Source organism: Orcinus orca, chromosome 11, assembly GCF_937001465.1.
Source record: "Orcinus orca chromosome 11, mOrcOrc1.1, whole genome shotgun sequence".
Lineage (NCBI taxonomy): Eukaryota > Metazoa > Chordata > Mammalia > Artiodactyla > Delphinidae > Orcinus > Orcinus orca.
Window position 1 is genome coordinate 80,743,060 of NC_064569.1, and position 23,628 is coordinate 80,766,687.

Genomic DNA, 23,628 nt, shown 5'->3' on the forward strand with positions numbered 1-23,628 from the left:
CTCTCTCACTTCGTCCCAGGTTACCATTCCCCCTCCCCATGTCCTCAAGTCCTTTCTCTACATCTGCGTCTTTATTCCTGTCCTGCTCCTAGGTTCTTCAGAACCTTTTTTTTTAGATTCCATATATATGTGTTAGCATACGGTATTTGTTTTTCTCTTTCTGACTTCCTTCACTCTGTATGACAGACTCTAGGTCCACCCACCTCACTACATATAACTCAATTTTGTTTCTTTTTATGGCTGAGTAATATTCCATTGTATATATGTGCCACATCTTCTTTATCCACTCATCTGTCGATGGACACTTAGGTTGCTTCCATGTCCTGGCTATTGTAAATAGTGCTGCAATGAAAATTGTGCTACATGACTCTTTTTGAATTATGGTTTTCTCAGAGTATATGCCCAGTAGTGTGATTGCTCGGTTGTATGGTAGTTCTATTTTTAGTTTTTTAAAGAACCTCCATACTGTTCTCCACAGTGGCTGTGTCAATTTACATTCCCACCAACAGTGCAAGAGGGTTCCCTTTTCTCCACAACCTCGAGTTCTTTGTTTCTTTATGAACAGATGAACATGAGTGGTTTTCTAAAATATGCCAAGGAAACAGTGAGCTGTAGGAAAGATTTTATTCTTCACTACAATATATCTTGGTAATTAAGAAGTCATTTCTTTGGCTAAGTGCTGAAAGTAAAGTGATGAATATTGTGCAGAATAAAGCTGTGAATTATAGAATACTTTCAACTCTGTTTAAAAATCTGATGAACATTAATTTTACTCCATTACTTTGCCCTGTGAAATAAATACATTACTAATTATAAACAAAATGATATTTAATCTTCCTAATGGAGGTCTAACATATTCATTTTAGCCCCATTCATAGGAATGTTATTTGAAATGGAATACTACATTATAATTATATTGAAATAATATTGGTTTTCAATTATGAAAATACCAATCCTTCTTCAACATTCAAAAAAATAAAAGAAGAGGGAACTCCTTTTTATGAGGAGAGCATTACCCTGTTACCAAAGCCAGACAAAAATACCACAAGAAAATAAAACAGGCAACTACAGGCCAATATCCTTGATAATCACAGATGCAAAAATCTTCAACAAAATATCAGCAAACCAAATTTAATAGCACATTAAAAGAACCATACACCATGACCAAGTGAGATTTATCCCTGGGTGCCAGGATGGTTTAACATATGCAGATCAGTCAGTGTGCTACACCACATTAACAGAAAGAAGGATAAAAATCACACGATCATCTCAATATCTGCAGAAAAAACATTTGACAAAATTCAGGACCCTTTCATGGTAAAAACTCTCAACAAACTAGTGACTTACCCTAGGGACTTCCCCTTAGAAGGTACTTACCACAACACAATAAAGGCTATATATAAAAAGCCCATAGCTAACATCATTCTCAATGGTGAAAAACTGAAAGTTTTTCCTCTAAGATGTGGAGCAAGGCAAGGATGCTCACTCTTGCCACTTCTATTCAACACTGTACTGGAAGTCTTAGCTATAGCATTTAGGCAAGAAAAAGAAATAAAAGGCATCCAAATCAGGAAAGGAGAAGTAAAATTATCTTTGTTTGTAGATGACATGATCTTACATGTAGAAAATACTAAAGACTCCCCCCCACACACAACTATTAGAACTAATAAATGAATTTAGCAGAGTTGCAAGATACAGAATCAACATTCAAAAATCAGTTGTATTTCTAGGTACTATACACTAACAATGAATTACCCAAAAATAAAATTAAGAAAACAATTCCACTTACAATAAATTCCAAGGATTAAAATACTTAGGAATAAAGTTAACCAAGAAAGTGAAAGACTTTGTACACTAAAAACTAAAAAACACTGATGAAAGAAATTAAAGCAGACACAAATAAATGGAAAGACATCCTGTGTTCACATATTGGAAGAATTAATATTATTAAAATGTCTAATCACCCAAAGCCATCTATGTATTTATTACAATCCCTATCAAAATCCCAATGACAGTTTTTACAGAAATAGAAAAAAATCCTAAAATTCATTTGGAACTACAAAAGACCCTGAGTAGTCAAACCAATTTCGAGCAAGAAGAACACAGCTGGAGGCATCATGCTTCCCAATTTCAAAATATAATACAAAGCTACAGTAATCAAAACAGTATGGTACAGGCATAAAAACAGACATAGAGACCAATGGAACAGAATAGACAGCCCAGAAATAAACCCATGCAAACAACTGTCAACTGATCTTTGACAAGGATGTCAAGAATACACAATGGGGAAAAGATAGTAAATAAATGGTGTGGGGATAACTGGACATCCACATGCAAAAGAATAAAATTGGACCCGTATCTTACACCATACACAAAAACTGTAAGACTTGGGCTTCCCTGGTGGTGCAGTGGTTGGGAGTCCACCTGCCGATGCAGGGGACACGGGTTCGTTCCCCGGTCTGGGAAGAACCCACATGTCGCGGAGTGGCTGGGCCCGTGAGCCATGGCCGCTGAGCCTGTGCATCCGGAGCCTGTGCTCCACAACGGGAGAGGCCACAACAGTGAGAGGCCCAGGTACCGCAAAAAAAAAAAAAAAAAAAAAAAAGTAAGACTTAAAAACTTAAAAAGTGGACTAAAGACTTAAACATAAGACCTGAAACCATAAAACACAGGGAAGAAAACATAGGTGAAAAGCTTCATCAAATTTTGATTTGGCAATGACTTTAGTTTTTGCAATGATTTTCTGGATATTACACCAAAAACGTAGATGACAAAAGCAAAAATAGACAAGTGGGATTACATCAAACTAAAAAGTTTCTGCACAATAAACAATCAACAAAATGAAAAGGCAACCTACGAAACAGAAGAAAATATTTGCCAACTCTGTATCTAATAAAGAGTTAATCAGCAAAATATATAAGGAACTCCTACAGCTTAATAGCCAAAACTCAGATAACCTGGTTAAAAACTGGGCTAAGGACTTGAATAGACATTTACCCAAAGAAGACATACAAATGGCCGGCAGGTGTATGAAAAAAATCTCAACAATCCTAATCATCAGGGAAATGCAAATCAAAACCACAGTGAGATATCACCTCAAACTCATTAGGACGGCTTTTATTTAAAAAAAAATCACATAACAAATGCTGGTAAGGACATGGAGAAAGGGGACCCTCGTATACTGTTGGTAAGGTTGTCAATTGGTGTGCCTCAAAAAAGTATGAAGGTTTCTCAAAAAACTAAAAAGAGAACTACCATGTGATCCAGAAACTCCACTCCTGGATATATATCCAAAGGAAATGAAAATAGGATCTAGAAGAGATATTAGCACTTCCATGCTGCAGCATTATTCACAATAACTAAGACATAGAAGCAATCTATTTTTTATTAGTTTTTTTTGTGGTACGCGGGCCTCTCACTGTTGTGGCCTCTCCCGTTGCGGAGCACAGGCTCAGCGGCCATGGCTCACGGGCCTGGCCGCTCCACAGCATGTGGGATCTTCCCAGACCCGGGCACGAACCCGTGTCCCCTGAAATGGCAGACGGACTCTCAACCACTGCGCTACCAGGGAAGCCCAGAAGCAATCTAAATGTCCATCAACAGATGAACCGTGAATTTTGGGGGGAAGATGGCGTAAGAGTAAGACATGGAGATCACCTTCCTCCCCACAGATACACCAGAAATACATCTACACGTGGAACAACTCCTACAGAAAACATACTGAACACTGGCAGAAGACCTCAGACCTCCCAAAAGGCAAGAAACTCCCCCACGTACCCGGGTAGGGCAAAAGAAAAAAAGAAAAAACAGAGATAAAAGAATAGGGATGGGACCTGCACCAGTGGGAGGGAGCTGTGAAGGAGGAAAGGCTTCCACACACTAGAAGCCCCTTCGCGGGCGGAGACAGCGGGTGGCGGAGGGGGTGAGCTTCGAAGCCACGGAAGACAGTGCAGCAACAGGGGTGCGGAGGGCAAAGCAGGGAGATTCCCGCACAGAGGATCGGGGCCGACTGGCACTCACCAGCCCGAGAGGCTTGTCTGCTCACCCACCAGGGTGCGCGGGGCTGCGAGCTGAGGCTCGAGCTTTGGTTGGAGCACAGGGAGAGGACTGGGGTTGGCGGCGTGAACACAGCCTGAAGGGGTTAGTGCACCACGCCTAGCCGGGAGGGAGTCCGGGAAAAGGTCTGGAGCTGCCGAAGAGGCAAGAGACTTTTTCTTCCCTCTTTGATTCCTGGTGCGCGAGGAGAGGGGATTAAGAGCGCTGCTTAAAGGAGCTCCAGAGACGCGCGCGAGCCGCGGCTAAAAGCGCGGACCCCAGAGACGGGCAGGAGACGCTAGGGCTGCTGCTGCCGCCACCAAGAAGCCTGTGTGCGAGCACAGGTCACTATCCACACCTCCCTTCCAGGGAGCCTGTGCAGCCCGCCACTGCCAGGTTCCCGGGATCCAGGGACAACTTCCCTGGAGAACGCACAGCGAGCCTCAGGCTGGTGCAACGTCACGTTGGCCTCTGCCGCCGCAGACTCAGCCCCGCACTCCGTGCCCCTCCCTCCCCCCGGCCTGAGGGAGCCAGAGCCCCCGAATCAGCGGCTCCTTTAACCCTGTCCTGTCTGAGCGAAGAACAGACGCCCTCCGATGACCTACACGCAGAGGCGGGGCCAAATCCAAAGCTGAACCCCAGGAGCTGTGAGAACAAAGAAGAGAAAGGGAAATCTCTCCCAGCAGCCTCAGAAGCAGCGGATTAAAGCTCCACAATCAACTTGATGTACCCTGCATCTGTGGAATACATGAATAGACAACGAATCATCCCAAAATGAGGAGGTGGGCTTTGAGAGCAAGATTTATGATTTTTCCCCTTTTCCTCTTTTTGTGAGTGTGTATGTGTATGCTTCTGTATGAGAGTTTGTCTGTATAGCTTTGCTTCCACCATTTGTCCTAAGGTTCTGTCTGTTTTTTTTTAAATTTTTTTTCTTAATAATTATTTTTTAATTTAATAACTTTATTATATTTCACTTTATTTTACTTTATCTTCTTTCTTTCTTTTTTCCTTACTTCGCTCCTTCCTTCCTTCCTTCCTTCCTCCCACTGTCCCTCCCTCCCTCCCTTTCTTTCTTTCCTTCTTTTCTTCTTTCTTCCTTCCTTCATTCCTTCTTTCCTTCCTTCCTTCCTTTCTTTATTTCTTTCTTCCTACTTCTACTAATTCTTTCTCTCTACTTTTTCTCCCTTTTATTCTGAGCTGTGTGGATGAAAGGCTCTTGGTGCTTCAGCCAGGAGTCAGTGCTGTGCCTCTGAGGTGGGAGAGACAACTTCAGGACACTGATCAACAAGAGACCTCCCAGCTCTACATAATATCAAATGGTGAAAATCTCCCAGAGATCTCCATCTGAAGGCTAAGACCCAGCTACACTCAACGACCAGCAAGCTACAGTGCTGGACACCCTATGCCAAACAACTAGCAAAACAGGAACACAACCCCACATATTAGCAGAGAGGCTGCCTAAAATCATAATAAGCCCACAGACACCCCAAAACACACCACCAGACGTGGACCTTCCCACCAGAAAGACAAGATCCAGCCTCATCCCCCAGAACACAGGCTCTAGTCCCCTCCACCAGGAAGCCTACACAACCCACTGAACCAACCTTAGCCACTGGGGACAGACACCAAAAACAACGGGAACTACGAACCTGCAGCCTGCAAAAAGGAGACTCCAAACACACTAAGATAAGCAAAATGGGAAGACAGAAAAACACACCGCAGATGAAGGAGCAAGATAAAAACCCACCAGACCTAACAAATGAAGAGGAAATAGGCAGTCGACCTGAAAAAGAATTCAGAATAATGATAGTAAAGATGATCCAAAATCTTGGAAATAGAATAGAGAAAATGCAAGAAACATTTAACAAGGACCTAGAAGAACTAAAGATGAAACAAGCAACGATGAACAACACAATAAATGAAATAAAAAATACTCTAGAAGGGATCAATAGCAGAATAACTGAGGCAGAAGAACGGATAAGTGACCTGGAAGATAAAATAGTGGAAATAATTACTGCAGACCAGAATAAAGAAAAAGGAATGAAAAGAACGGAGGACAGTCTCAGAGACCTCTGGGACAACATTAAACGCACCAACATTCGAATTATAGGGGTTCCAGAAGAAGAAGAGAAAAAGAAAGGGACTGAGGAAATATTTGAAGAGATTATAGTTGAAAACTTCCCTAATATGGGAAAGGAAATAGTTAATCAAGTCCAGGAAGCACAGAGAGTCCCATACAGGATAAATCCAAGGAGAAACACGCCAAGACACATATTAATCAAACTGTCAAAAATTAAATATAAAGAAAAAATTAAATATAAAGAAAAAATTAAATATAAAGAAAGCATATTAAAAGCAGCAAAGGAAAAACAACAAATAACACACAAGGGAATCCCCATAAGGTTAACAGCTGATCTTTCAGCAGAAACTCTGCAAGCCAGAAGGAAGTGATGAAGGAGAAAAACCTACAACCAAGATTACTCTACCCAGCAAGGATCTCATTCAGATTTGATGGAGAAATTAAAACCTTTACACACAAGCAAAAGCTGAGAGAGTTCAGCACCACCAAACCAGCTTTACAACAAATGCTAAAGGAATTTATCTAGGCAAGAAACACAAGAGAAGGAAAAGACCCACAATAACGAACCCAAAACAATTTACAAAATGGGAATAGGAACATACATATCGATAATTACCTTAAATGTAAATGGACTAAATGCTCCCACCAAAAGACACAGATTGGCTGAATGGATACAAAAACAAGACCCATATATATGCTGTCTACAAGAGACCCACTTTAGACCTAGAGACACATACAGACTGAAAGTAAGGGGATGGAAAAAGATATTCTATGCAAATGGAAACCAAAAGAAAGCTGGAGTAGCAATTCCCATATCAGACAAAATAGACTTTAAAATAAAGACTATTAGAAGAGACAAAGAAAGACACTACATAATGATCAAGGGATCGATCCAAGAAGAAGATATAACAATTGTAAATATTTATGCACCCAACATAGGAGCACCTCACTACATAAGGCAAATACTAACAGCCATAAAAGGGGAAATTGACAGTAACACATTCATAGTAGCGGACTTTAACACCCCACTTTCACCAATGGACAGATCATCCAAAATGAAAATAAATAAGGAAACAGAAGCTTAAAATGATACAATAAACAAGATGGACTTAACTGATATTTATAGGACACTCCATCCAAAAACAACAGAATACACATTTTTCTCAAGTGCTCATGGAACATCTCCAGGATAGATCATATCTTGGGTCACAAATCAAGCCTTGGTATATTTAAGAAAATTGAAATTGTATCAAGTATCTTCTCCGACCACAACACTATGAGACTAGATATCAATTACAGGAAAAGATCTCTAAAAAATACAAACACATGGAGGCTAACCAATACACTACTTAATAACGAAGTGATCACTGAAGAAATCAAAGAGGAAATCAAAAAATACCTCGAACCAAATGACAATGGAGACATGACGACCCAAAACCTATGGGATGCAGCAAAAGCAGTTCTAACAGGGAAGTTTATAGCAATACAAGCCCACCTTAAGAAACAGGAAACATCTCAAATGAACAACTTAACCTTGCACCTAAAGCAATTAGGGAAAGAACAACAAAAAACCCCAAAGTTAGCAGAAGGAAATAAATCATAAAAATCAGATCAGAAATAAATGAAAAAGAAATGAAGGAAACGATAGCAAAGATCAATAAAACTAAAAGCTGGTTCTTTGAGAAGATAAACAAAATTGATAAACCATTAGCCAGACTCATCAAGAAAAAAACGGAGAAGACTCAAATCAATAGAATTAGAAACGAAAAAGGAGAAGTAACAACTGACACTGCAGAAATACAAAAGATCATAAGAGATTACTACAAGCAACTATATGCCAATAAAATGGACAACCTGGAAGAAATGGACAAATTCTTAGAAATGCACAACCTGCCAAGACTGAATCAGGAAGAAATAGAAAATATGAACAGACCAATCACAAGCACTGAAATTGAAACTGTGATTAAAAATCTTCCAACAAACTAAAGCCCAGGACCAGATGGCTTCACAGGCGAATTCCATCAAACATTTAGAGAAGACCTAAAACCTATCCTTCTCAAACTCTTCCAAAATATAGCAGAGGGAGGAACACTCCCAAACTCATTCTACAAGGCCACCATCATCCTGATACCAAAAGCAGACAAAGATGTCACAAAGAAAACTACAGGTGAATATCACTGATGAACATAGATGCAAAAATCCTCAACAAAATACTAGCAAACAGAATCCAAAAGCACATTAAGAGGTCATACACCATGACCAAGTGGGGTTTATTCCAGGAATGCAAGGATTCTTCAACATACACAAATCAATTAATGTGATAAACCATATTAACAAATTATAGGAGAAAAACCATATGATCATCTCAATAGATGCAGAGAAAGCTTTTGACAAAATTCAACACCCATTTATGATAAAAACCCTGCAGAAAGTAGGCATAGAGGGAGCTTTCCTCAACATATTAAAGGCCATATATGACAAACCCACAGTCAACATCATCCTCAGTGGTGAAGAACTGAAACCATTTCCACTAAGATCAGGAACAAGACAAGGTTGCCCACTCTCACCACTCTTATTCAACATAGTTTTGGAAGTTTTAGCCACAGCAATCAGAGAAGAAAAGGAAATAAAAGGAATCCAAATCGGCCAAGAAGAAGTAAAGATGTCACTGTTTGCAGATGACATGATACTATACATAGAGAATTCTAAAGATGCTACCAGAAAACTACTAGAGCTAATCAGTGAATTTGGTAAAGTAGCAGGATACAAAATTAATGCACAGAAATCTCTGGCATTCCTATACACTAATGATGAAAACTTTGAAAGTGAACTCAAGAAAACACTCCCATTTACGATTGCAACCAAAAGAATAAAATATCTAGGAATAAACCTATCAAAGGAGACAAAAGACCTGTATGCAGAAAATTATAAGACACTGATGAAAGAAATTAAAGATGATACAAATAGATGGAGAGATATACCAAGTTCTTGGATTGGAAGAATCAACATTGTGAAAATGAATATACTACCCAAAGCAATCTACAGATTCAATGCAATCCCTATCAAACTACCACTGGCATTTTTCACAGAACTAGAACAAAAAAATTCACAATTTGTATGGAAACACAAAAGACCCCGAATAGCCAAAGCAATCTTCAGAACGAAAAACGGAGCTCGAGGAATCAGGCTCCCTGACTTCAGACTATACTACAAAGCTACAGTAATCAAGAGAGCATGGTACCTGCACAAAAACAGAAAGATAGATCAATGGCACAGGATAGAAAGCCCAGAGATAAACCCACGCACATATGGTCACCTTATCTTTGATAAAGGAGGTAGGAATGTACAGTGGAGAAAGGACAGCCTCTTCAATAAGTGGTCCTGGGAAAACTGGACAGGTACATGTAAAAGTATGAGATTAGATCAATCCCTAACACCAAACACAAAAATAAGCTCAGTATGGATTAAAGACCTAAATGTAAGGCCAGACACTATAAAACTCTTAGAGGAAAACATAGGCAGAACATTCTATGACATAAATCACAGCAAGATCCCTTTTGACCCACCTCCTAGAGAAATGGAAATAAAAACAAAAATAAACAAATGGGACCTGATGAAACTTCAAAGCTTTTGCACAGCAAAGGAAACCATAAACAAGACCAAAAGACAACCCTCAGAATGGGAGAAAATATTTGCAAATGAAGCAACTGACAAAGGATTAATTTCCAAAATTTACAAGCAGCTCATGCAGCTCAATAACAAAAAAACAAAACAACCCAATACAAAAATGGGCAAAAGACCTAAGTACACATTTCTCCAAAGAAGATATACAGACTGCCAAAAAACACATGAAAGAATGCTCAACATCATTAATCAATAGAGAAATGCAAATCGAAACTACAATGAGATATCATCTCACACCAATCAGAATGGCCATCATCAAAAAATCTAGAAACAATAAATGCTGGAGAGGGTGTGGAGAAAAGGGAACAGTCTTGCACTGCTGGTGGGAATGTGAATTGGTACAGCCACTATGGAGAACAGTATGGAGGTTCCTTAAAAAACTACAAATAGAACTACCATATGACCCAGCAATCCCACTACTGGGCATATACCCTGAGAAAACCATAATTCAAAAAGAGTCATGTACCAAAATGTTCATTGCAGCTCTATTTACAATAGCCCGGAGATGGAAACAACCTAAGTGTCCATCATCAGATGAATGGATAAAGAAGATGTGGCACATACATACAATGGAATATTACTCAGCCATAAAAAGAAATGAAATTGAGCTATTTGTAATGAGGTGGATAGACCTAGAGTCTGTCATACAGAGTGAAGTAAGTCAGAAAGAGAAAGACAAATACTGTATGCTAACACATATATATGGAATTTAAGAAAAGAAAATGTCATGAAGAACCTAGGGGTAAGACAGGAATAAAGACACAGACCTACTAGAGAACGGACTTGAGGATACGGGGAGGGGGAAGGGCGAGCTGTGACAAAGCGAGAGAGGCATGGACATATATACACTACCAAACGTAAGGTAGATAGCTAGTGGGAAGCAGCTGCATAGCACAGGGAGATCAGCTCGGTGCTTTGTGACCGCCTGGAGGGGTGGGATAGCGAGGGTGGGAGGGAGGGAGACGCAAGAGGGAAGAGATATGGGAACATATGTATATGTATAACTGATTCACTTGGTTATAAAGCAGAAACTAACACACCATTGTAAAGCAATTATACCGCAATAAAGATGTTAAAAAAAAAACAACAACAGATGAACCGTAAAAGAAAACATGGTATATGCATACAATAGCATATTATATAACTGTAAAAAAGAAGGAAATCCCGCCATTTACAACAACATGAGTGAATTTGGAGAACATTATGCTAAGTGAAAAAAGCCAGACACAGAAGAAAAAATACTACATGACATCACTTATGTGATGAATCTAAAATAGTTAAACTCATAGAAGCAGAGTGGTTGCCAAGGGCTTGGGCGAGGGGGAAACAGCTAGGTATTTATAAAACGGTACAACGTTTCAGTTTTACAAGATTAATAGATCCTAAAGAGGTACTGTACAGCATAGTGCCTATAGTTACTACTGTATTGTGTACTCAAAAATTTGCTAAGAAGGTAGATCTCATACAACATGTTCTTATCACAAAATAACAAATAATAATATAATATATAATAAATAATAATATATTTAATAATATAACAAATGTAATATCACATGTAATAACATGTAATAATAAATACATCACTTTTGGAAGTCATTAATAGCTTCATGGCACAGATTGTGGTTATGGGTTCACGGGAGTATACTTATCTCCAAACTCATCAAGTTGTACATATTAATTATGTGCAGCTTTTTTAAGTTAGAGAACTTTTTTAAAAAAAAGGAATGTAGGGACTTCCCTGGTGGTGCAGTGGTTAAGAATCAGCCTGCCAGTGCAGGGGACATGGGTTCGAGCCCTGGGCTGGGAGGATCCCATGTGCCGCGGGGAGGCTGAGCTCATGTGCCACAACTACTGAAGCCCACGTGCCTGGAGCCCATGCTCTGCAACAAGGAGGGGCCACCGCAATGAGGCCCGTGCACACACTGAGTGGCCCCCGCTCTCCACAACTGAAGAAAGCCCACATGCAGCAATGAAGACCCAACGCAGCCAAAAATAAAAATAAATTAAAAAAAAAAAAAGGAATGTATACTGGAGAAAACGAATATAATAATAACATATTCCTTGGTAAAAAAAATTAAGTGTGTAAATATAAGGACTAGAACAATATATACAATATATTTACATCTTTTTAAGAAGAATCATAACAAAAGCATGCTAAAATTTCACCCCAAAATATAACCATCAATATACCAAAAACGTACCCCATATCATTATATGCTAATAGCCGTTTAAAATTACTGGAAGGATAGGTACTAAACTATTTTTAACAGAAGTTACCTCTTTCTCTGGGGACTGGTATTGGGCAGGTAGAAAGGAGTAGGAAAATGGCAAGGAGACCCTTTCACTTTGTATTCTATATATTTCTGCATTGTTTGAATTAACTGAAACAATAATTAATTATAACTTATTGAAAATAAAACCAAATATTAAAAATTACAACCTGCTTATAGGTGACAATTTTCACACATTGAAATGGCATAGTAAGCAACCAACAAAGACTTAGTAAATGTTTGGTGTTAGAAAATGTTTGGTGTGTATTATTCTTACCATCTCAGAAAACTATATTCTTTGGAATTCCCTGGCGGTCCGGTGGTTAGGACTCCGTGCTCTCACTGCTGAGGCCCAGGTTCAATCTTGTTTGGGGAACTAATATCCCACAAGCCATGCAGCCAAAAAAAAAGACCCAGCCTTATCAATCTGACCTGGGACACTGATGGGCAATACGCACTTCTGGGCTCCTGACGTTGAAGGCTTTGTGGTGCTACATCACAGCTGAACTCCTTCTGCCCAGGCCTGCTCCCCCGCTTATGTTAAAAAACAACAACAACTATATTCTTGTTCAATCTTTTGATATTTGATTGCTTTTCAGTGTATTCATATAATTATTATTGAAATTTCCCAAATTTCTTTTGTTGAAAAGGTTCATTTCAAAGTTCTTTGGAAGCAACTATACTCCAGGAAAAATTAAAAACAAACAAACAAAAAACCCCAAAGTTCTTTGGAGTTTGTATTCACTTTAGATTGGGCCATGTTTCTTTTCTCTTAAAATGAAAAATAGCGATGTTTTCTAACTACCTCTGATAATGTTCACACACACTGCCTTTTGTTTTGGAACCTTCTCAAGGGCAAATGGATATTTGTCTGGTGTTCTATGTGCGACCTGTCCTTGTGCCACTTTTCCAGTGTGATGTGGAAAGAACAGCTGTCATCTGTCCTTCTGGGAATTCTGCCTAGAGTCTGGCACCATGGGAATTTACCCAGGCTGCTTTGGGGGAAGACGTCTGAGATTTCATGATAATAGTAATTGTGAACTAGAAAGACACTAGAACTGGAGGAGTTAAAGGGAAATCTCACAGAGGATTAAGAATTTGATGTAAGTCAACTATACTTCAATTAAAAAAAAAGAATTTGAGATAATTCTTGGAACCAGGCAGACTTAAGCGTATTTTTAAAGTTAGCTTTATTTTATTATTATATTCTAAAACATAAGGGATGATTTTCTAACAAGAATTCTATGGGGAACTTGTGAACCTGGATCATATTTAAATAAGGTTACTGAAAATAAAAGTGAAAACAATCACTGAGAATTGTATCGCTTTGAGTTTGAAGGAAAGCTGCACATAAGACAATACATTCTGTCCTTTGGAAGCTTGTGTCCTTATATGAGAGAGATTGCTATAGGAGTGGTGAGAAGACGGTAGTATGTATGTCATGAAAGCTTAGGTAATAAGCTAACAAGTTCTAGTAAACATAAAAATGTTAAAAGATGGAAATATATTAAAAGAGGTATTATATGTAAAATCTATTAAATGTAAAATGTATAAAAGATTAAAATCCATGTATCTATGTAAAAAAGAGAAAAAATCCTCAACACTCTAGAGGAGCTTTGATCAACCACTACAAATAATAACCTATTTACATATAATCTAGAATGACTACTAAGTAACAACGACAAAATATTTTCACTATCGTATTTTGCTTTGCCTTTGGAATACAAAGTGATGGAGTAAAGTACTTGGTGCTGCCTGCTTTGGCTGGAAGAACACCAGGACCACCTAGTGGATTTTCCATTTACTGCACTACCCTTATGCTTTAGTTATTACTAAATTGTAACTGCTGAGATAAGCCTTAAAGTGAAATCAGTAGTCATGATCTCTTTGTGGCTTATAACCGAAACAGTAACTGTTAATCATCAGACAAAACTGTCCCTGAATACTCGAAGAGAAGTCCCTGCCCACCAAACACTCACCAACTAGCACAGTGCTGCACTTAGAAGCACAGCCAGAGTTAAACATTTGGCTGCTGAGATATACACCTGGAACTTTAAATTTTCCATGAAAGTCGGCAAACAAAGTAAACTGCAGAACCTCATCTGCATTCATGGAAGAGGCATCCTTTCAATGAACAAGAGTAGAGAACTCTGCAGAGCACAAGCCAAGGGGTTACACTAGCAGCTTGACCTTTATCTAAATCTGTGGGTACACAAACTGGGGTTTATAATCAATTTCGTTTTTGGAGCAAAGTAGCTCATATGGTTACAGTGTGTCCTGGCCATTCTGTATCCCATGGCTGAGCCAGCTGGGTCTCTGCCTCTCTGTGGTGGTGACAGATGTTTCATATTTTTATTTGGGGTGATGGTTCAGAGAAATAACAAACATTCTGGGAAAAGATACTTTGGTGAGATGCAGAAGGTTATACAGCATCCAATTTTAGTAAATTCTGATGTTGAGTCAAACATTAATTGAATATCGTGATTTGTTATGTATCAGAAGAAAAAGAACACCAGGATCTAAGGTGAATGAGAAAGTTGATGCGATTTGAACCAGTGGGTGGGCTGTTTAACTGTGAAGCAGATGGTAGGCTTTAGGCTATGAGGTTGGTGATTTTCAGCCAGGCACCATGTGTGAAAGGCACGTGCATGGGCTGGCCTCTCCCAAGGCTGCATGGCTGGGGCTGCATGGGTGCCATCAGAGGAAATCTGTGGCGCTGAGACTGCAGCTCTACTAGTCTGCTAACAATTCCCATCTGAGTTTCTTCTCCCTACAGTGTGAAGGAGGTCAGGTGGACACACTCTGAGGTCTGAAATTTCGAACTGTGATTTTTACAAGAGTGATGATCTCTTCTGAACTCCTTGGAAGCGAAGATAGGAACGATTCAGTTCACAAGAATAAAGCCCAATTCCTCTTCTTGTCGGAGTATCCAGTAAAATGCTAAGAAATGTGTGTGTAGAAGAGAAAAGGAAGAAGAGGAACAGAAGGGAGAATCAAAGATGGAGCAAAAACTTAGAAATGCAGAAAAAGAGGATGCACATGAATAATAACAACAAAACAACAACCGATAGGATGGAGTGTAGAGAGAGGGAAGGACAGGACCTCAGAGAAGTCCAGGCGAAGGGCTTCCATATGAAGGGCTTCTGTGTAAAGAGCTTCATTTCCCAAGCTAGGCTGCCAGACTTCTGAGGGTCCATGAAGATAATAACGAGAGAGTGTTTAGCTGTTTCTAATATTTTGAAAAGCCCATTATTCTAACTCTTAGCACATACAGGAATTTGCAATTTTAAATTTACCGGTGTGCTTCTTTGTTTCCTGGGTCCATGAAGGCAGGACCATGTCTCTTTTACTGACCATGGAATAATCAGCACCACTGTTGTGCAATAGAGCCTGATGGTTAGAGCTGCATGCTCTGGAGCACAGACTTCCTGCTTCCCACATTGCTTCAACTACTTACTACCCATTGCATATATGCTGCCAATTGGCTGTCCTAACAAACATGTCAAGATCCCTTTTGCCCTGCGGCCTTCCATTATAGAGGCTTGAAAATGAAAAGAAAAAGACCTTGCATTTTACTTTCCTAATCTCTCTTGCTGCTAGGGGTGGCCACATGACATAGACTTGGCCAATGAGAGGTGAGTAGAAAAGCAGCGAGGGATTCTTGGAAGGCTCTGACTCCCTGCTGAAAGGGACAGAAGCAGATAACACTACCATTTTTCTCATCTTCTTAACATAAATGTGGACATGATGCTTGGATACAGGGCAGCCATTGTGCGCTCATGAGGGAACAGGTCAGGCAGTTCTCAGAGATGCTAGCCCTGACATTGCTGAGCCACGGAACCAACACTCGGAACAAATGACTTCCCAGTTATTGTTATATGAGAGAAATAAATGTTTATTTGTTTCAGTGACTGTAAGTTGGGCTTTCTGTTACTTTTAGACAAAAGCATGCTGTTATAACAGTTGTGTGACTGAGCAAGTTACTTTATCCTGCTTCAATATACTCATTTGAAAATGGGGATTATAGCAGTATCTTCTTTATAGGGTTATTACAAAGATTAAAGGAGATAATATATATAAAGAGCACAAAGTAAGCACTACATAAGGGTAAACTGTTACTTTTATTACTATTTTGATCATGGGCTCTCAATAAATCTTGGCTGAATGAGTGGAGGAGAAGATCAGACCCAAAAGGTATGGCTTGAACCCAAGTAGCAATAAGATGACTCAATTTTTCTGCTTGAGAAAAATGAGAAAATGGGGAGAGATGAGAAGGAGGGGGCAAATGAGGGAGGGCTAAAGAGCAGCCAGGTGGGTGCTATGTTGGGGTGAGATGCCCATGAAAAATCTCCCATGGAGGATGGTTGACGTGCTGGTGCCAAGTATCAGAAGTATGGCCCACGCATACCAGCATCAAGTAGACACTGAATAAACATTGGTTGGCTCACTGAATAAATGAATGAACTGTTAGGGTGCTTACTGAAAAAGAACTTGCTATCTCTTCCTTTAAACTAAAGAGATAGAAGTGACAGAAGGTTTTTCTCCAGTGCCATCTGCACATCTTTTACAATATTTGCCTGAAATTATGTGGGTGAAGATGTATTGCTCTATAATTGCCTGTGCCCTTGCAAGGAGCAGATAAGAACATCCGGTGAGGGCAGAAGCAGAAGCAGAAGGAACAGATTTCCCACAGAGTAAAATATTCTGTTGTCATAAAAAGCCCCTTGCCGTAACATGAGAGAAAATGAAAAAGAGAACCTACAGAAGAGAAGGAGATACCTCCTAATAGGTGCATATCTCCAAGGCTTCCCACCAGGAGCCAGCTGCTCATCAAACAAGGAACATGAGTGGTCATGACTGGCTCCCACCATGCCCCAGCACCGGGGCTGGAGTGCATTGTAAGAACATCACTTTCACCGCCCTGGCCCAGTGTGACAGTCAGGATGTCATGTCAGAATTACCCAGCACAAACTGCTCTTTTGCATCTGCATTCACCCAAGCCTTCTCTGAGGAGGCTCAGTGCATTTCTAATCCTTCCTAAAAACATGTGCAGAAAGCAAGGAAAATTTGAAACATATAAAAGGCTTAGTTACGGGATTATAAAGTGGATGCCTCCACACGAAGGATTAACTTTGATGCACATCTTTCTGAACATTATTTGCATCACAACTTGACATGAATGCCTCAAGTCTAGCCCTTTTACTCCCTTGTCCTCTTTCTGCATCTCTCCTTCTCCCTCTGGATTACTCTGGCTTGAATTTTGTGTGCATCTTTAAATGTGGTAACAAATGGAAAGCAAAATCCCCTTTGAATAGTGAATGGACTTGCATTTCTGTTTAGGGATGTGTATTTGCCCTTGGGCTCTATAAGGACGAGACATAAAATAAAACCTCGATACAGATGGGACACACACACACACACACACACACACAAACACATGCGCCACACTACTCAAAGCAGATGTGAGTCAAAAACATATGCTGATAAACTTGATTTGCCGATAGCATTTTGAGCTGTGAGCCTGCTCAGTACATTTGAAGGGTTTGGCATACTATCTCTTCATGGGAATAAACAGATAGCTGGGATAAACAATAATGCTGAAAGTTTTTTTCCAATGACTGAAGAAATGGAGAGAAATTAGCATCTTGTCCACCCCCTCCAAACAAAGCCCCATGGTTGAGGCTTAGGTCAAATCCTAAAACTTTGGTCATATTACAATGTAGAAACACTTTAAGACAGACTACATGGGGATGCAGGAAAAGAGAGAGCACAAACCTTCAAAATCATGGAGCTTTGACCAAAGCTATCTCTCCTTAACTTGCCTTAAGATTTTGCCAGCTGAAGCTTTGTTTCTTCTAGCTGTAACTTACTCCATCCTATAGCACCAGTACTTTGAGAAATTAACTGATTCATTTATTTCACAAATATTTATTGAGTGCCAGACACTAGCAAAGGAGATACAGTATCTGCTTGTGAAGGAGTCATGGCTAACAACAACACTGCCCTGGGTGAATGAATTTGAACTTGATTTCATATTAGGATAAGAGTAGAGCCTCACAGGTGGGCATGTTCATGAGGTTTATGCCCTCTTCCTCCTCATTCCTGTAAGCATTTATCTGGGGCCCATCTGTACGTGGGCTGTGCTGGGTGCAATGCCAAAGGGCAAAGCAAGTTAAGGGGCAACAGTCCTGCTCAACAGACCATGGACTTGCGATCAGAAGCAGGTCTACTTCACTTCGCTGTACAGTAGAAACTAACGCAACATTGCAAAACAACTATACCCCAATAAAAAAAAAAAAGGAAAGAAACAAGTCTCCTTCCTTTTGTTGTAACTCCTGCCATGTGTGGGCTCAGCCTTAAATTGCTTCTGGAATCTCAGAAATGAGGGAAGGCAAAAAATCTCAAATATGCTTTGAGATCTGCTTGTAGATTTTGATAACCATGATGATACTAATAAAACAATATTAATATTGTGTTTTTATTATGTGCCAGGCAATGTTCTAAACACTTTAAATGTCTTAATTCACTTATTCCTCTGTCATTTAGTATAAATACCACTATTAGCCTTATTATTCATGTGAAGAAACTGAAGCACTGAGTTAAAACCACTCACTTTTTTATATGAAGTTAATTTCAATATTTTATGTGATCCAATATATCCAAAATATTATGATTTCAACATGTAATCAATATAAATACTATTAATGAGACATTTTACATTCTTTTTATTTTGTAGTAAGTCTTAGAAATCCAGTGTATATTTTAATTAATTAATTAATATATATTTAAAAACCACTCACTTTTAACTGTTAGTCTATCAGGCAAGCTAACCCCAAGGACCACACAAATTCCTAACTATTAAGTTGTGTCGCTTCTCAGTCACTCTGCCAAAAAATACATAAACGGACAGCTTCTACAATTAAATCCAGAATATCAAGTTGCTCTAATAAAGCATAAAAATAGGTTATTCTCTTGCTTTTGTTCCACTGTTTTTGTTTTTCTCCAAATAAGACCAAGTCTTTAATCCATAGTTACCTTAAGAATGTGATGTAAGAGTTGGAGCTGTCTACCTACTCACCAGCTGTTTTTATAGGAAGATGATCAGGAACTAGTTATGAAAGAATCATATTGTTTAATCTGGCATCAGAGCACTTGAGAAACCACAGACCTGGTGAGTTAGAAAATATGTAGGCAGAAATGATGTCTCCATGGAAACAGATGTGAAGATTCAAGTGAATACTAGGTCCATTAGACTTTTCATGAACGCAGCGGCAGATTTTGTTTTTTTTTTTACACTTCTATAACCTGTTTATTGAGGAGACTGACCATGGTGAGGAGGAAGCCAGAAACACATTTTCCTCTCTAGTCACTGCTTCTAACTCTTCTATGTCCAATCTCCTACCTCTTCTACATGATATCTCTCAATGACATGTTGGGAAGGCACACATAGTCACTGAAAATTCTGTCTGGTCGTTTAATATTACAACCTCACATCCAGTTCAAGACTTTCCACTGCTCCATTTATGGCTAGACCTGTAACTCAAGGGCCTGATGTGGGGCTGCTCTAGTTCTAGGATACCTCCCTTCCGCTTCCTGCAAGACCCAATGCTTCTTGTTTTGGAGGCTGGGAGAGAGGATGGGATGGGGTAACGCATTTTGCTTCCTCCATTGGTTCTGCTGCTTCTCTGGCTCACACCAAAGGCATACCTCCCGGCGTTAGCTGTCTCAGGGACATGTGTGGGTTCTCTAGGGTCCCTTACATGAGAGGGTTCAATCGTGTTCAGCCCCCCTCAGCAACCTCAGCCACCCATAAGCTGTAACTGCACTGCCTGCATTTTCCTGCCCAGTGGGCACCTTACTAACCTGTGGGTTGGTTGTGGGAGAAGGAGTGTTGATATAGCAGGAAGAGTTTTGCTACTTAGTGAGCCCTAAAGAAAATTTGGTAGATGTTCTGTTTGTAATGTGAGACACTTAACAACTCTTTTGCCCAGCTTTGGGCCCCAGGCACCAGTTCTTAGACCAAAAGAAAATTCTCTTTTTTATCCTGATCATAATAATAAACTTTGAGCTGAGGATACGAGGAGGGGGAAGGGTAAGCTGGGACGAAGTGAGAGAGTGGCATGGACTTATATACACTACCAAATGTAAAATAGATAGCTAGGGGGAAGCAGCTGCATAGCACAGGGAGATCAGCTCGGTGCTTTGTGACCACCTAGAGGGGCGGGACAGGGAGGGTGGGAGGGAGACGCAAGAGGGAGGGGATATGGGGATATATGTATATGTATAGCTGATTCACTTTGTTATACAGCAGAAACTAACACACCATTGTAAAGCAATTATATTCCAATAAAGATGTTAAAAAAATAATAAACTTTGATCAAGCCTTATCAAAGCCTTAGGATAAGAAAGCATCAGGAGTTCTTTCTTCTCTCTTCCTTCCTTCCTCCCTCCCTTCCTTCTTTCCTTCCTTCCCTTCTTCCAAACAAAAACCATATAAATTGAAATAAGAGGGATAAAAAAAGCCTAGAAAATCAGTATTATCTTAGTGTCATTGACAGAACTTTAACAGAGCAGAGGAGTTTGGAATATTAGAAGATAAACAGTTTTAGTTTTCTGAGGATTTTGGTGGTATTTCTACCTGCTTAAATCTTGGACTGTACTTTTCCATGCCCAGGAAGCCACCTACAGCCCAGCTGATACTGCAATCAGCCACTGGGACTTTCTCACACTCTGAGCTCAACCTGCTTTTTTTAAAAAAATTTATGCCTTTGATTTTATTTTATCATATTAAAATTGCTATCCTTTCTTTCTTTTTAATTTTTTTTTAAACAGCAGGTTCTTATTAGTTATCTATTATATACATGTTCGTCTATATATGTCAATCCCAATCTCCCAATTCATCCCACCACCACCAGCACCCACCCCCTGCCCTACTTTCCTGCCTTGGTGTCCATACATTTGTTCTCTACATCTGTGCCTCTATTTCTGCCTTGCAAACGGGTTCATCTGTACCATTTTTCTAGGTTCCACATATATGCGTTAAAATACGATATTTGTTTTTCTCTTTCTGACTTACTTCACTCTGTATGACAGTCTCTAGGTCCATCCACGTCTCTACAAATGACCAATTTCGTTCCTTTTTATGGCTGAGTAATATTTCATAATATATATGTGCCACATCTTCTTTATCCATTCATCTGTCGATGGGCATTTAGGCTGCTTCCGTGACCTGGTTATTGTAAATAGTGCTGCAATGAACACTGGGGTGCATGTGTCTTTTTGAATTATGGTTTTCTCTGGCCATATGCCCAGTAGTGGGATTGCTGCGTCGTACTGTAGTTCTATTTTTAGTTTTTTAAGGAACCTCCATACCTTTCTCCATAGTGGCTGTATCAATTTACATTCCCATCAACAGTGCAAGAGTGTTCCCTTTTCTCCACACCTCTCCAGCATTTGTTGTTTGTAGATTTTCTGATGATGTCCATTCTAACTGGTGTGAGGTGATACCTCATTGTAGTTTTGATTTGCATTTCCCTAATAATTAGTGATGTCGAGCAGCTTTTCATGTGGCTCTTGTCCATCTGTATGTCTTCTTTGGAGAAATGTCTATTTAGGTCTTCTGCCAATTTTTGATTGGGTTGATTGTTTTTTTGATAGTGAGCTGCATGAGCTGTTTATATATTTTGGAGATTAATCCTTTGTCCATTGATCTATTTGCAAATATTTTCTCCTATTCTGAGGGTTGTCTTTCCATCTTGTTTATAGTTTCCTTTGCTGTGCAAAAGCTTTTAAGTTTCATTAGGTACCATTTGTTTGGTTTTATTTTTATCTCCATTACTCTAAGAGGTGGGTCAAAAAAGAGCTTGCTGTGAAATATGTCAAAGAGTGTTCTTCCTATGTTTCCTTCTAACAGTTTTACAGTATCTGGTCTTACCTTTAGGTCTTTAATCCATTTTGAGTTTATTTTTGTGTACGGTGTTAGGGAGTGTTCTAATTTTATTCTTTTACATGTAGCTATCCAGTTTTCCCAGCACCACTTATTGAAGAGGCTGTCTTTTCTCCATTGTATATTCTTGCCTCCTTTGTCACAGATTCGTTGATCATAGGTGCATGGGTTTATCTCTGGGCTTTCTATCCTGTTCCATTGATCTATATTTCTGTTTTTGTGCCAGTACCATATTGTCTTGATTACTGTAGCTTTGTAGTATAGTCTGATGTCTGGGAGTTTGATTCCTCCTGCTCCATTTTTTTCCCCTCAAGATTGCTTTGGCTATTCAGGGTCTTTTGTGTCTCCAAACAAATTTTAAGATTTTTTGTTCTATTTCTGTAAAAAATGCCATTAGTAATTTGATAGGGATTGCATTTAATCTGTAGATTGCTTTGGGTAGTACAGTCATTTTCACAATATTGAGTCTTCCAATCCAAGAACATGGTATATATTTCCAACTGTTTGTGTCATCTTTGTTTTCTTTCATCAGTGTCTTATAGTTTTCTGAGTACAGGTCTTTTACCTCCTTAGGTAGGTTTATTCCTAGGTATTTTATTCTTTTTGTTGCAATGGTGAATGGAATTGTTTCCTTAATTTCTCCTTCTGATCTTTCATTGTTAGTGTATAGGAATGCAAGAGATTTCTATGCATTAATTTTGTATCCTGAAAGTTTACCACATTCATTGATTAGCTCTAGTAGTTTTCTGGTGGCATCTTTAGGATTTTCTATGTATAGTATCATGTCATCTGCAAACAGTGACAGTTTTACTTCTTCTTTTCCAATTTGTATTCCTTTTATTTCTTTTTCTTCTATGAATGCTGTGGCTAGGACTTCCAGAACTATGTTGAGTAATAGTGGTGAGAGGGGACATCCTTGTCTTGTTCCTGATCTTAGAGGAAATGCTTTCAGTTTTTCACCATTGAGAATGTTTGCTGTGGGTTTGTCGTATATGGCCTGTATTATGTCGAGGTAGGTTCCCTCTATGCCCACTTCCTGGAGAGTTTTGATCATAAATGGGTGTTGAATTTCGTCAAAAGTTTTTCTGCATCTATTGAGATGATCCTATGGTTTTTACTCTTCAAGTTGTTAATATGGTGTATCACATTGATTGATTTGTGTATATTCAAAATCCTTGCATCCCTGGGATAAATCCCACTTGATCAAAGATTTTCTTTGAGGGGGACCCCTCTGGCTGTGGGGTGTGCCCTCCCTATTGGCAGAAATGTGGGGGGCAGGCAAACAACAGGCTTATGATCTGGATTGTGTCCTGCACATAAACACCTGGGAGAGCAGAGCCAGGGCTGTGGCAGTGGGGAGTATATGCCACAGGAGGTGGTGATGAGACAGCGTGGCTATACAAAAGGATTCTGGCTGTGCCAACTCTAGTAGAGCCAGTAGGCAACTCTGGATCTCATAAAATCCTGCCCTTATTTGCCACTCACGACATCCCCAAATCTAGAGGGTCAGCCCTTTTCTAGCTATGGCACCTCATCAGGAAAGTCAATGCTACAGGACCTCAGGGAGCCTCGTGGTGCTAAGGTTGAAGACTCAAGTCAGAGAACATCCTTGT

At 39.6% G+C, this 23,628-nt stretch overlaps 1 protein-coding gene across 16 annotated transcripts in view; it reads right to left on the reverse strand.

Moving 5' to 3' along the window:
- ANKS1B (ankyrin repeat and sterile alpha motif domain containing 1B) overlaps positions 1 to 23,628 on the reverse strand; it is a 1,164,750-nt gene that overhangs the window by 247,914 nt on the left and 893,208 nt on the right. The gene's annotated exons all lie outside the window — the stretch shown is intronic.